At 38.3% G+C, this 13,592-nt stretch overlaps 1 protein-coding gene across 1 annotated transcript in view; it reads left to right on the top strand.

Annotated features, from left to right (window-relative positions):
- Positions 1 to 13,592, top strand: part of GRM5 (glutamate metabotropic receptor 5) — a 623,817-nt gene that overhangs the window by 99,225 nt on the left and 511,000 nt on the right. The window lies entirely within an intron of this gene.

Raw genomic sequence — 13,592 nt, 5'->3', positions numbered from 1 at the left:
CTTTCCTTCTAGGCACCCCAGAAATAATATTTCATTCAATCTATGAGAAAATTAAACTAAGTGCTCCAACAGTGACTGCTTTACTAGAGATGCAATTATACATTTACTCTTCTAAGCAGGATAATTCAAGAAAAATATGCTAAGCCTAGAGGAAAAATTAGAATGCCTAAACGTTTTAAATGTATTTGTAGGAAAACTTCATTGAGAAGTCTTCACTTGCAGTTCACTAAAGGAACTTTCATTTTTATGTCTGAATAAAGGGAAATTTATGTTTTTCAATTTACTGCTAAATTGCACTGGTACAATATAAAAACTTTGAATTAAGAGTCAGCAAACAATTATTGGGTTGCTTCTATGTATAATATAGTGTTGAAAACTTAGCATCATCAACTTCTTCACAGATCTATTGTGGGTAAGTTTTATATAATAACAGCTATTATTGATTCCTTTTGTGCCAAACCTGGTGTTCAGCCCTTGGATTTTTAAGTGTACTTCTTATAATAACCTAATTTATTAGATGTTATTATCCCTATTTATTAGATAAAGAAACCAAGTCTTTGAAAAATAAGATTCAGGTTAGCCAAGTCCTATTTTTTTTTTTAAATAGAGTTTAAGAAAAGAGAGATAATAGTAGATTTGTAAGACTCATAAGACTGAATTAAATTTCAACAGGGATTTAGAGCTTATTATTCAAGACAATCTGAGAGTTCTGAAAGGGAAACAGTAATGAAACAATAATAAAGTTTCAATAAAGCTCATATCCTTTTTTAATGGAAAGTTTAGAAATACAAAGTTATGAGAATCTATAGGCACATTATATCTGGATTTTGGCAAGGAATTTAATAAGATAGAGTAGTCTGACATCTAATATGAGAAAGAGGGTTCTGGTAGATTTATAACTTGTTTTCTGATGCTAATAAACATGTAGATTTTGTGGTGGTTCAGAGTTTGGGTTCTAGATTCATATATGCCCTCCTTACTGTGCCTGTTTCTTTGTACGGTCATTATGGTACCTCCCTTATTGAACAGCTGTCACACATTTGTCTTAGATTTTACTATGATAAATTAAATAATCTAGGACAACCTGGAAGTTATCAAATTATATATCATCAACTCTAATCTCAGGCATGTCCTGCTGGACATATGCCTTATTGATTTGAATACTGGCAGAGATAGAGTCCTGATGAAACTTGAAATCATTCCAACCTTTGAGATATTGTCACTGACATATTAGACACAATACTAACAATAAAAATTAAAGTATAGTATCATTTGCTGAGCCCCAATTATATGTCAGATGCTTCTTATGCATTACCTGTAGTTATCACAGTAACATAGAAGAGTATGCATTATTTTCCTCCTTTTACCCATGAAGGATTTAAGGCACTGAGAGGTCCATGGCTTCCCAGGTGGCGTTGTTGTTTAGTTGCTCAATTGTGTCTGACTCTTTGTGACCCTATGGACTGTAGCATGCCAGGCTTCCCTGTTCTTCACCATCTCCCGGAGTTTGCTCAAACTCATGTCCATTGAATCAGTGATGCCATCTCACCCTCTGTCATCCCCTTCTCCTCCTTCAGTCTTTCCCAGGTTGCGCTAATGGTAAAGAACCTGCCTGTCGGTTCAGGAGACGTGAGAGACTTGGGATCCATCGATCCTTGGATTGGGAAGATCCCCTGGAGGAGAGCATAGCAACCCACTCCAGTATTCCTGCCTCGAGAATCCCTTGGACAAAAGAGCCTGGTGGGGTCATAGGGTCACCAAAAGTCGGACACAACTGAAGTGACTTAGCAAGTACAAACACAGGGTCAAGAAAATGACTTTCAGTCAAACAGCCAGATCATAGCAGTCCTGGGGAACAAAGGCCCAGATCTGCTTCATCTACTTTGCACCAAAGCTCAGGTCTTTCTGTTACATTTTACTGTCCGTAATGAGATGGAATTTTATAAGTATAAATAATTTATTTTTAATTTTGGGTTAAAACATACTATCCTTGAGTAAGAACAGAATAAGGTATCTGTGACTTCCTGAAGTTCTCATTAAAGCAACCATAAAGACTTTAATTTATTGGAAATTAAACATGAATCAATAATATGGTGGTCATTTCATGATAACCACAGAAGGCTCTAGGAGTGATAATACAATGGATGTACTCTGTAAAGGATCTGTCCACCTTATGCCTGGGTTCATGGGAGACAATTAATAAATGGTAGTGATGTTGATAATGATGATGGTTTTTTGTCCTGAGCAGCCAGTGTAATTGTATTTCATTTTGAGTTCAGGGGCTCGTATTTAAGAAGGACTGAAACAAGCTGATAATGTCTCACAAAAGAGCAACTTGACAGGTTTCAATACTATGCCGCTTAGGTAAGATTGAAGAAATTAGAGATATTTGGCTTAAAGAAGAATTGATTAATGGGTATCATAAGATACGTACAGCGCTGTGAGAGAGACTCAGAAACATTAGTAAGTTAATTCAGTTTCAGATTATTAAGAAAGATTGGAGAATTGGAATAAACTGTCTCATGAGGTACTGCTGCTGCTGCTGCTAAGTTGCTTCAGTCGTGTCCGACTCTGTGCGACCCTGTAGAGGGCAGCTCACCAGGCTCCGCCGTCCCTGGGATTCTCCAGGCAAGAACACTGGAGTGGGTTGCCATTTCCTTTCTCCAATGCCTGAAAGTGAAAAGTGAAAGTGAAGTTGCTCAGTCGTGTCTGACTCTTAGTGACCGCATTAACTGCAGCCTACCAGGCTCCTCCGTCCGTGGGATTTTCCAGGCAAGAGTACTGGAGTGGGTTGCCATTGCCTTCTCCCATAAGGTACCGAGCTTCTCATTACTGGAAACATTCAGGCAGATAGCAGATGACTGTCAAAAATACAGGAAAAGTTTGAGGGTAAATAAGCATTGGAGAGATGGCCTTACTTCCTGTTACTTTCCGTCTGAAAATTTATACACATTTACATACAGTATTTACATTACCACACATATATACTCACATGTGCACACAAATACACATACTAGAAGCATGTCTAGAATAAAATTGTAGTGTTTGATCAGCTTGAGTTTATGGAGGATAGCAGTGAATTATTAAAATACAAATTTTGCACAGCAATCCCTTCTATATTTTAAAACTAAAATAGATTCATTTTGAAATCCTGGTAAAACTCATTTCAAAACCTCAACTGAGGCATAAGGATAATCTAATATTGTAAATTTTATATACAGGTTATTAAAGAACATATTTATCCTTGAAACAAAAAAGCCAATGCATACTCTAGGTAGTGGCTGTGACTGAATCTCATAAAACAAAAAAATTTAGGAAACTTTCTAGATTACATTTGATGAGTGTGAGACCCTTGGGTTCAGCAGTATCCACTCAGTAACTTGTCCTTCAAAGAGGACATTAGTAATGTATTTAGTAATACATTGTATACAATGTATAAAGTAATTGTATACAATGTATACAGGTATAAATACAATGTATACAGTAATTAATCTTGTAATCATCAGTGACCATTAATACTAATAATCTTGTAATCATTAGTAATCCTTAAGGCCCCTGCCTTAAGGAGTGGCAGACTTCACCCATCAGACCTTTGAGCATTTCTCTATTATTAGCTTTATCCTCAGTTTCTTCAGGGGCTTCCCTGGTGGCCCAGTGGTAAAGAATCTGCCTGCAGTGTAGGAGATGTAGGAGATGTGAGTTCAATCCCTGGTTCAGGAAGGTTCCCTGAAGAAGGAAATGTAAACCCACCCCAGTATTCTTGCCTGGGAAATCCCATGGACAGAGGAGCCTGGCTGGCTACAGTCCGTGGGGTCATAAAGAGTCAGGCATGACTTAGTGACCAAACAACAACAACAGGAGTTCCTTCAAGCAATATAAAAGTTGAGGAGGCGAGTGAAGGCAAACAGTTACTGAGTTACGGTCAACTTTGTTTAGCATTTCTTCCAGCATGTTTACTAACTCCCTTTCCTCATGAGACCCTGAAGCTTGTCAATCCACTAGATCTAGAACAAGCTAGCTCTCCCAGCTCTCGAGTACTTTTTCTGATGTGACCCCTGGCAGGTTTACCCTTGTGATCTTCATCAGACCTGTGTTCCTTAGCTGGCCTCTGCTCTTGGCTCCGGCTGCACAGTCTTCCAGATGCCTAGAGCAAAGCCTCTCCTAGACACTATCCTTTTAAGACCGTTATCTCAACCTGTGCACATCTTTTATGTGTTTTACCTGATGATGGGAACCTTCAGAGAAGCTGTGTTTAGATGTAAACTATTTCGATCTTTGAGCAGGTAAAATGACAAAACATGGAATGAGAGGCCTTAGGGTAACAGCACTTGAAGTGTTTACACAGGATCTGATCATCTGACAAGAATAAAGTAGAGAGTGAGACAACATAAAAATTCACTTCCAACTTTGTAGGAGCAAAACAGCATGGTGTTTCCAGTGATAGCATCCTTTATGGCTCAGTCCAGCCATATTCCTCTCTGACTGTTCCTTGCTAGACAACGGGGAAGTCAAGGTGGGTGACTCTCATCATTGCCCTGGTAGTGTGCTGATCTATCCTGTAATGTATTCAGTGCCATAAATCTGTTAATTAGTGTGGCAGAGAGTTGTTAACTTCTGAGGGGTGTTTTGCATAATACGTTTTGCTTTGATAATACTAGTAGGCAAAAGGCTTGTAACCTTATATGACTAATTCCTCAGGGTTAAGAGATTCAGAATTCAGCTTTTTGAATGACTCTTAAAATATGATCATGTTTTGAGGCAATTGATGTAAAAAGTGAAGACTAAAAGCGGCAAGAGGGGAAAAGTCCTATGGATTATTTCTTCAAGAAATGCTCAAAATATAGAAAGTTTTAAGAGTTATGTGTTATCATGATCCCTTCAAAGAAAACCAACTGCTGAGCTTTCTATATTAGTTTTCTATTGCTCTGTAGTGAATTACCTCTGATTTTGCAACTTAAAAAATATATCTTTCCTCTGAGTTTCTGTAGGTCAGGAATCTGAGAGAAGCTCAGCTGCGTGGTTCGGGTGCAAGGGCCTCTCGTGAGTCTCGTGTGAAGGCTTGACACAGGGAGCGGGCTCTCCCAGGCCCACTCATGTTTCTTGAAAGCTCTGTTTCCTTTTTTTAATTGGGGTATAGTTGCTTTACATTACTGTGTTAGTTTCTGCTGTAAAATGAGGTGGGTCAGCTATGTGTATACATATATCCCCTCCCTCTATCCCCTCCCTCTTGAGCCTCCCTCCCACCCAACCCCCCATTCCGTCTTTGAGGTCACCACAGAGCACCAGCTGAGCATCCTGCCCTGTGCAGGAGCTTCCGACTAGAAATCTATGTTACACATGGTAGGGACACAACTGAAGCGACTTAGCACCCACGCGCAGTATATATGGGGGCTTCCCTTGTGGCTCAGCAGTAACGAACCGGCCTGCTAATGCAGGCGATGTAAGAGACGCGGGTTCGATCCCTCAGTTGGGAAGATTCCCTGGAGAAGTAAATGGCAGCCCACTGCAGTATTATTTCTTGGGAAGTCCCGTGGACAGAGGAGCCTGGCGGGCTATAGTTGGACTTGACTGAGTGGCTAAACAACAAGTATATATAGGTCACCTCACCTCCCAGTTCATCTCTTGCCTCTCCCCCAACCATGTCCACATATCTGTTCTCTGTGTCTGCATCTCTACTCCTTCCCTGCAAATAGGTTCATCTGTACCATTTTCTAGATTCCATATATATGTGTTAATATATATTTGGTTTTGTTTTCCTGTTTTTTAATGACTGGTGCCTGGAGATTCTAGTTTCCTACAACATGAGCCTCTCCATGGGCTACCTGAATGTCCTCAGAACATGTTAGCTAGTTTTCCGGAGACAGAGTGCCCAAGTTGGGAGCTTTAACCTTTTTATATCTTAATCACGGAAATGATAGATCATCGCTTCTGCTGCATTCTACTTGTTAGTTAGTCATCCCAGTCACCCAGTCAGCATTGAAGCAGAGGGTGTGTGTGTATGCATGCTAAGTCTTGTCAGTCATATCTGCCTCTGCAACCCCATGGACTGTAGCCCGTCAGCCTCCTCTGTCCATGGAATTTTCCAAGCAAGAATGCTGGAGTGGGTTGCCATGCCTTCCTCCAGGGAATCTTCCTGACCCAGTGATAGAACCCACGTCTCTTATGTCTCTTGCATTGGCCAGCAGGTTCTTTTACCACTTGTGCCACCTGGGAAGCCCATCAAAAAATTTGCTGACCTAATTTTAAAACCACCACATGGTCAACTTTAGGGAGAAACATTTGTAGACCAATATGGCTTGATTAGTGCAGCTAATTCCAGCTTTGGGAGGAAGAGTCTGGTAGATAGGAAAAAGCACTGCTCAGAAAACTGAGGCGGCAAAGTTTCATGTTCTGATACTATTCAACGTGCAAAGTTAATGCTTCTTGAGTTTTAGTGTGAACATGAATTACCTTGTAGCACTGGTAAAGCATGGATTTCCAGGTCCCATGCCCAGATATTCTAATTCAGTGGGTCAGAGAGCTTGAATTTCTAAGAAAGTCTCAGAGATCACTTTGATCCACCTTCTGAAACAAACTTTAAATCTCAAGACTCTAATTGAATTAGCTTCCTCAAAATGTGGCCCAAGGGCCAGCAACCTCGTCCCCTGGACGCTAGTTAGAAATGTGAAATCTTAGGCTCCGGCCCAGGTCTTCTGAGTCAGAAACAGCAGTCTCACATTATCTCCAGGTGATTCATAAGGGCATTAAAGTTTGACAAGCACTGCAATCTAGACGGTATTGCTCAACTGAACAGGACTTCAGTTTTCTCATCTGTTGAAATGGCAGTATTGATCTTCTTTTAAATCCAGCTTACTGTGGGGTGAAAAATTAGGATTTGAAGTCAAATATGCAGGAGTGAATTGAGCTTCCACTAGCCATAGTTTCTGCATGGATAAAATGGGGACTTTTCATAGCATCCTCTCTTGGTTATTCTAAAAATGAAGTAATGCTGTGACTGTAATGTGCCTAGCTCCCTTTGAACAGTCTGACATTCATTTTTACATGAATATTCAAGATGCAGCTACTGCAGAACTGCTTGTGAAATTGCTTATTTGTTATGTTGGTTCCACCTATTTGATTAGTTAATTTGGTAAATTTAATGATGCTGTAAGTGAAATGATTCCAGCTAATGATTATTGATTTGAACCTCAAGAGGAGGGAAATAAATTGATTCCTAGGTAATTACAACTTAAAATACATACATTGAGTGTGTGCAGATGCTGGCTGATTAAAGATAATGAATATTTAAAAACTGATATAAAACTGGGGCCAAGTTGGAGGGAGGTAAATTGTGGTTCAGAGAGTAATTAAAACAAAAATGAGGGATGACTGACCAAAAATTAAACGGGCTTGCCTGTTAAGTGGGGTGTTCTTCAAGCTCAGGTTAGATGCTCTGAGAATGTATATCATTGAGGAGATTTTGCTTTGAAAGAAAGCTGAAAATAGGTGATTTCCTATGTCCCTGAAATTCTAGGTTCTGCTTTATAGTATCTGCACTTCTTTCTCCTGCTTATGCTGTTTCCCCCCATCTTCAGGGAAGTGCATACTTTGATCTATGATTATTATCTTCTGAGAGATGTTGATGAGGTCCCAATATAAACAGCAGGTTGTATTGCTGAGTAATTAAGAATATATTATGAAGAGCCAGTCAGGCCAGAGTTAGAATCAAAGTTCTTCTACTTACAAGCTATGTAACATGGGCAAGTTATTATATAACTGTCAGCATCAATTTCTTCATCTGTTCATAGGCTTGAGAAGAGTAATCAGTCAAAGGATGCTCTGAAGGCCATAGAAAATGAGCCATAGGAGGGTTTTAACAAAGTGTGGCACATGATAAACTTTCAGAAAGTGCTAGCTCTTCTTACCTGAAATATTTATCTAGGATTTAAATCTCTTATCATTTCAGAACCCTCAGTTCTCTTACTGATCACAGTAAGGACAACATATATATTACAAGCTAATTCTCTTCTTGAATTACATTCTGACCCTGTAAATTTCACCATGACATTATTTTGCTGTATCCTCATTTTTAATATAGCCAGGTACCCAGAAAGAAAAATTCACATTCACCAGAACCTACATACTTATTTCCAGTGATGGGCTTTATTTGATTTGGAAATATTTTAGTTAGCGTGCAATAGTATTTTCTTGAAAAAACATGCTGAACTGAATTTTGGCACATGCCTTTTCTCTTCCTAAGGCATCTCCTTACTCCTTATTTCCACTCCCACAAAACGTCTCCCTGTCTCTATTTTTCTCATCTATCATATATCATTGTTCCAACTAATATATTTCACAGTCAAATCTGTGACCATTCATTACATCTTCTCCTCCCATTCAAAACTGAAATCATTTAAATTCCTTTTAGAGCTTATAAAACCCCTTCTTCACATATTTTCAGCCGACATTTCATGGGCAAATATCACCAATGATTTCCAAATTTCAGATCCAAGGTCTCTTTTTCATCCTTAACCTGTGAACCATCCTCACACCATTGATTGGTTAAGAAGTCCTAAGCTCTTTTTCTGTTTTAGTGTTCCTTTTGTTCAAGTAACATTGGCTGGTAGACTCTCAACTCTGTTGCTAATCAGGGACAAGTAACTTAACTTTCTGGCTTCTGTTTCCTTACTTGTAGAGACAATGACAGTAATCTTGTACAGTATATAAAGGATCTATACCTATATAAAGGATCTGTACCTAGCATCATGGTGCTTTGCTGCTGCTGCTGCTGCTAAGTCGCGTCAGTCGTGTCCGACTCTGTGCGACCCCATAGACGGCAGCCCACCAGGCTTTGCCGTCCCTGGGATTCTCCAGGCAAGTGGGTTGCTGGAGTGGGTTGCTGGAGTGGGTTGCCATTTCCTTCTCCAGGGCATGAAAGTGAAAAGTGAAAGTGGAGTTGCTCAGTCGTGTCCGACTCAGTGACCCCATGGACTGCAGCCCGCCAGGCTCCTCCGTTCATGGGATTTTCCAGGCAAGAGTTCTGGAGTGGTGCTTTGCACGTAGTAGTAAATGGTGGCTCTTGTTATAGTAACAATTCCTTATAATTTTTCTTTCAATTCTCTAGCTGTCATTAGGCTTTGTGAATCTTTAGAGTTTTATTCATAGTTTTCTTTTCACATTCTACATGGTTTCCTTTTTAAATTTTTATCTTTTTAACTTTTTTTGTTTTGGAGTATAGCTGATTAATAGTGTTGTGATAGTTTCAGGTGGACAGCAATTGACTGAGTCATACATATATATATTTTACATGGTTTCTTGGTCTTCTCTGTTCACAAGCTTCAGCTATCACTTTCATGCAGAAAAATGCCAAATTTTTATCTCATGTTCTAACTTCTCTTAGTTTAAGGTTCAGATGTCTAATTCTTAACTATTCATTTGCAGAAGGATATCCCACAAGCAAATCATACTTTATGCCTAAACATCATTCATCAATTTTACATAATCTGTTTCTTATCAATTAATCTCTTTTCCTGTGTTTGGTATTCCCATCCACTTAGTTATCAAGGACAGGATCTTCAGAATATTTATTGAGTACCTTATTAACAACCCCTTATACTTAACATTTCCCAAGATTTACCTTTCCCATTTTCCCCTCTTCTTTATGTGTCTCATTACTTGCCTCATTTAATGGGGTAAGACACAAGACATTGAGAAAGTAAAGCTAAGAGACTATTTCAACAATTCAGGCAAGAATTTAATACAGTTTTAGTCTATACCATTATAGCGGGCACAAAAAGTGAATCTACAGACAAATTGTCATGACGCAATATAAAACTTACATGATAAAAGGCAAATGACAGCATAGGTATTCAAGTATTCTAAAATACTGATGCTTTTTAAATGATTCTGCATTGCGGACTGTGTTCTAGTAAAGCTGATATTTATTCACATTGTTAACATTTTTAACACTAACATGTTAACACTGTTAACATTTATTCACATTGTTAACATTCTTGAAGTATTAGCTTCATTAATCTGTTCATTCACATATCATTCATACATGCACGAGTTAATTCTATAAGCAATTAATGAGCACATATTTAAAGCATTATGGCAGGATCTTTAACCACAGATCTTTCAAGGAGCTGACAGTCTAGAAGGGGAGATAAACAACTACATGTAAGGCATATGGTTTATTAGCTAACTCAGCTGACATTTTCAGTCTTTCCTCCATTGTGATTTCCACTCAGGAAACTGGGAATGTCAGTGCTCACATCCACAGACTCTTCAGCTGGATACAGTTCTAGCTATTGAGATTGAAACGGAAATTTTTTATGGATAGCTCTAAAAGTTCTGCTTTTTGATAAAAAGAATAGATTCAACTGGGATGATCCTTTTTCCTCTTCTATGTCACTGCTGATCTTGAAGGCAAATGTGTTATTTGTGAGTATTACAACTACCTTATAAAGAGGAAGTAAAGAGTTTAGGATACAGTTAAAGATTCTGAGGATGAAATGGTAGAAATTTAGAAGTCTGGGTGTCTCTAGAATTTTTATCTTCCTCAATTTTCATGTTACTTGAGTCATAGCTTTTAACCTATACCAAATTAGTCATCTAATTTTTAAAGTGTTTTTTTTTATTTTAAAACAACTTAAAATTTATTAAAAAATTAGAAAGGTATATAGTGCTCCTATATATTTCTTAACCTAGATTTTTTGTTAGCATTTCTCCTACTCTGAAAAGCTTGAGAACAAGTTTTAGATATGATGCCCTCTTATCCCTGTCTGTGGGCCCCATAACTAATCACCACAAACTTGGTAGCTTAACACAACAGAAGTTTATTCCTTCACATTTCCAGAAGCCAGAAATTTTTCCTTCACATTTCCAGAGGCCAGAAGTCCAAAGTTAGTACTACTGTGCCAGCATCAAGATGTTAGTGGAATTGTGCTCCCTCCAGAGGCCCTAGCGGAGATCACTTCCTCACCTCTTCCAGCAGCTGTGGGGCCAGCTTCCTTTGGCCTGTGTCCGCATTGCTCCAGTAAATGCCTCTATCTTCACACTGTCTTTTCTGTGTCAGATTTCCCCTTTCCTCTCTGAGCATCTGTAATCTTATTTCAGGGGCCACCTGTATAATACAAAATAATCTCCCTATCTCAATATAATTAATTTAGTCACATCTACAAAAAACCCTTTTATAAGGTGATACTTACATGTTGTAGGTACCAGGCCCTTGACTCCTTTAGATCATTATTCTGTTTACCATGAACTTCCCTCATGACTTAGCTGGTAAGGAATGTGCCTGCAATGCAAGAGACCAGGGTTCAGTCCCTGAGTTGGGAAGATCCTCTGGAGAAGGGAATGGCAACCCACTCCAGTATTCTTGCCTGGAAAATCCCATGGACAGAGGAGCCTGGCGGGCTACAGTCCATAGGGTCACAGAGAATCGGACATGACTGAGCCACTTCCCTTCTTCTCTGCATTTACCATAGCCCTTGATTCTCTAATATATGTTTCCTATTTATAAGAACATTTTGTCACATAGGCATAATATATCCATCAAAATGAAGAAGTAAATATTGGTTCAGTAATATTACTTAGACCACAGACCCTGTTCAGATTTTTGTAATACCACATATATCCTTTTTAAAGTCTGTCAGCAAATCCAGGATCAAGTATTCTTCATTATAATATCTCTTTAATGCCCTTCAATTTGAAATAGTTCCTTTGTCTTTTCTTACCTTTCATGGTCTTATTGTTTTTAAAGCATGTAGTCCAGTTACTGTGTGGGATGTCCTGCCATTTGGGCTTGTCTGATGTTTGCTATGATGAAAGAGTTTGCATATTCTGTGTGAGAATACCCCAAGAGTGATGCTGGGCTCCGTGTTCCATATCTGAAGGCACACGATGTTGATAGGTGTCATTGTCAATGACATCAACATTTATCATTAGGTTAGTGAGACCTGTCAAATTTTCTCACTAGGAAATCCATTAATAACCATGTGATATTTATTAATGAATAAACAACCAAAATGTATCTTCTGAGAAGTTACTTTGAAAGCAGGTCAGTATCCTCTCTCATCAGCCTAAATCTCACACACCAGATTTAGCATCCACTGATGATACTTGCCCAAATCAGTTATCACTATGATGACTGTCAAATGATATTCAAACCTTCCAATTACATAATTCACTTTAGGTTTATTAGTTGGCATGGAAGTATTCTGTGCTCTCCCATTTATATGTGTACCCATTTATGTTTTTATATTAATACAGTCTCATGGGTTCTTATTTAACTCAAAAGATTACAACCTGTCATCATCAGTATTTATTTGATGTTCAAATTGTCCCAGGCTTGGCTTGTGGGAGTTGCTGGTCCCTGTGTCCTTTTGATATGTCCATTGAGTATTTCTGGCACAACACGATGTTCTCAGATTATCTTGTATTTTTCCTGCTTCAGCCCTGAAGTCAATGATACTCCTTTCGGAAACTCTTCATCCTTGGCAATTATAAATAAATACTTGGACACTCTATATTCTATTTGTGACTAGAATGTCATTGTGTCTATACCTTTGCAACAGACTGAGATAAGAAAAATCTGTAAATTATATGTTTGTTTGCATGTATCTATATATTTCTATATCTTACCTTAATTTTGAATGGGGCTATACCATATTAGATCATATTTCACATTGATGCTTCCAATTGCTTTCCAACATCATCTCTTTTCCATATTCAGAAATCTGATTTTCAGTAGTGAGAAATTGGTCTTCTATTATCCTTATTGAATTTACTCATTTCATCAATCTTGTCTCTGTGTTACCAAACTCCTCACTATGACCACAGAAAGCTTGGTCTTGAGTTCATTGTCTTCCCCACTGGATATATTGGCTACCCTAATTTAGGTTCTCATTTTTCCCACTTGGGCTAACCAACTACCTTGCCTCTTAGATTGTCTTATGCTTTCCACATAGATGCTAGAGTTTTCTTTTTAAATATCTGATCTGACTGTTACTACCTCTAAAAACCCCTGCAAAGGCTAATCATACCCTATAGAAGAAATTTAATATTTATTGGCATAGCATAAAAGCCCTTTGATTACATGCCTCTTGCCTACTTGGTTTTCAGTTTATTTTAAATTTTTAAGTGTATAATTTAGTGAGTTTTGATATATTCACAAAGTTGTACAATCATTACATACCAATGCCAGAACATTTCTATCACTGAAACCTTGAACCTATTAGCAGTCAGTCCTCCTGGTCTCTGGAAGTCACTAATCTACTTTATTTCTCTGGAGATTTACTAATTCTGGTCATTGCATAGGATTCCAGACAATATGTCCCTGTCTGCTTTTAAACTCCCATTTTTTCATACTCCATCTCTCAAACCCTCCTTTCCATCTATGCAGTTTTGATTGTAACACAACACCATGTTAATATAGACTGAATATTGAATGAGGCATTCAAAATTAACCATGGATTAATAAGACATATATGTATTTCCTTTTCTTATAAAAACCTGGGCTTTTTTATTTTATTTTTTTACATAAAAGCCTTGATTAAGCTTTCACTAGCTCAGGCTCTTTCTCTCTTCCTGTTCTACCATCAACAGATAAC

Source organism: Giraffa tippelskirchi, chromosome 10 (assembly GCF_054371585.1).
Source record: "Giraffa tippelskirchi isolate mGirTip1 chromosome 10, T2T-mGirTip1v1.2.pri, whole genome shotgun sequence".
Lineage (NCBI taxonomy): Eukaryota > Metazoa > Chordata > Mammalia > Artiodactyla > Giraffidae > Giraffa > Giraffa tippelskirchi.
This window is presented reverse-complemented; position numbering and strand designations above follow the sequence as displayed.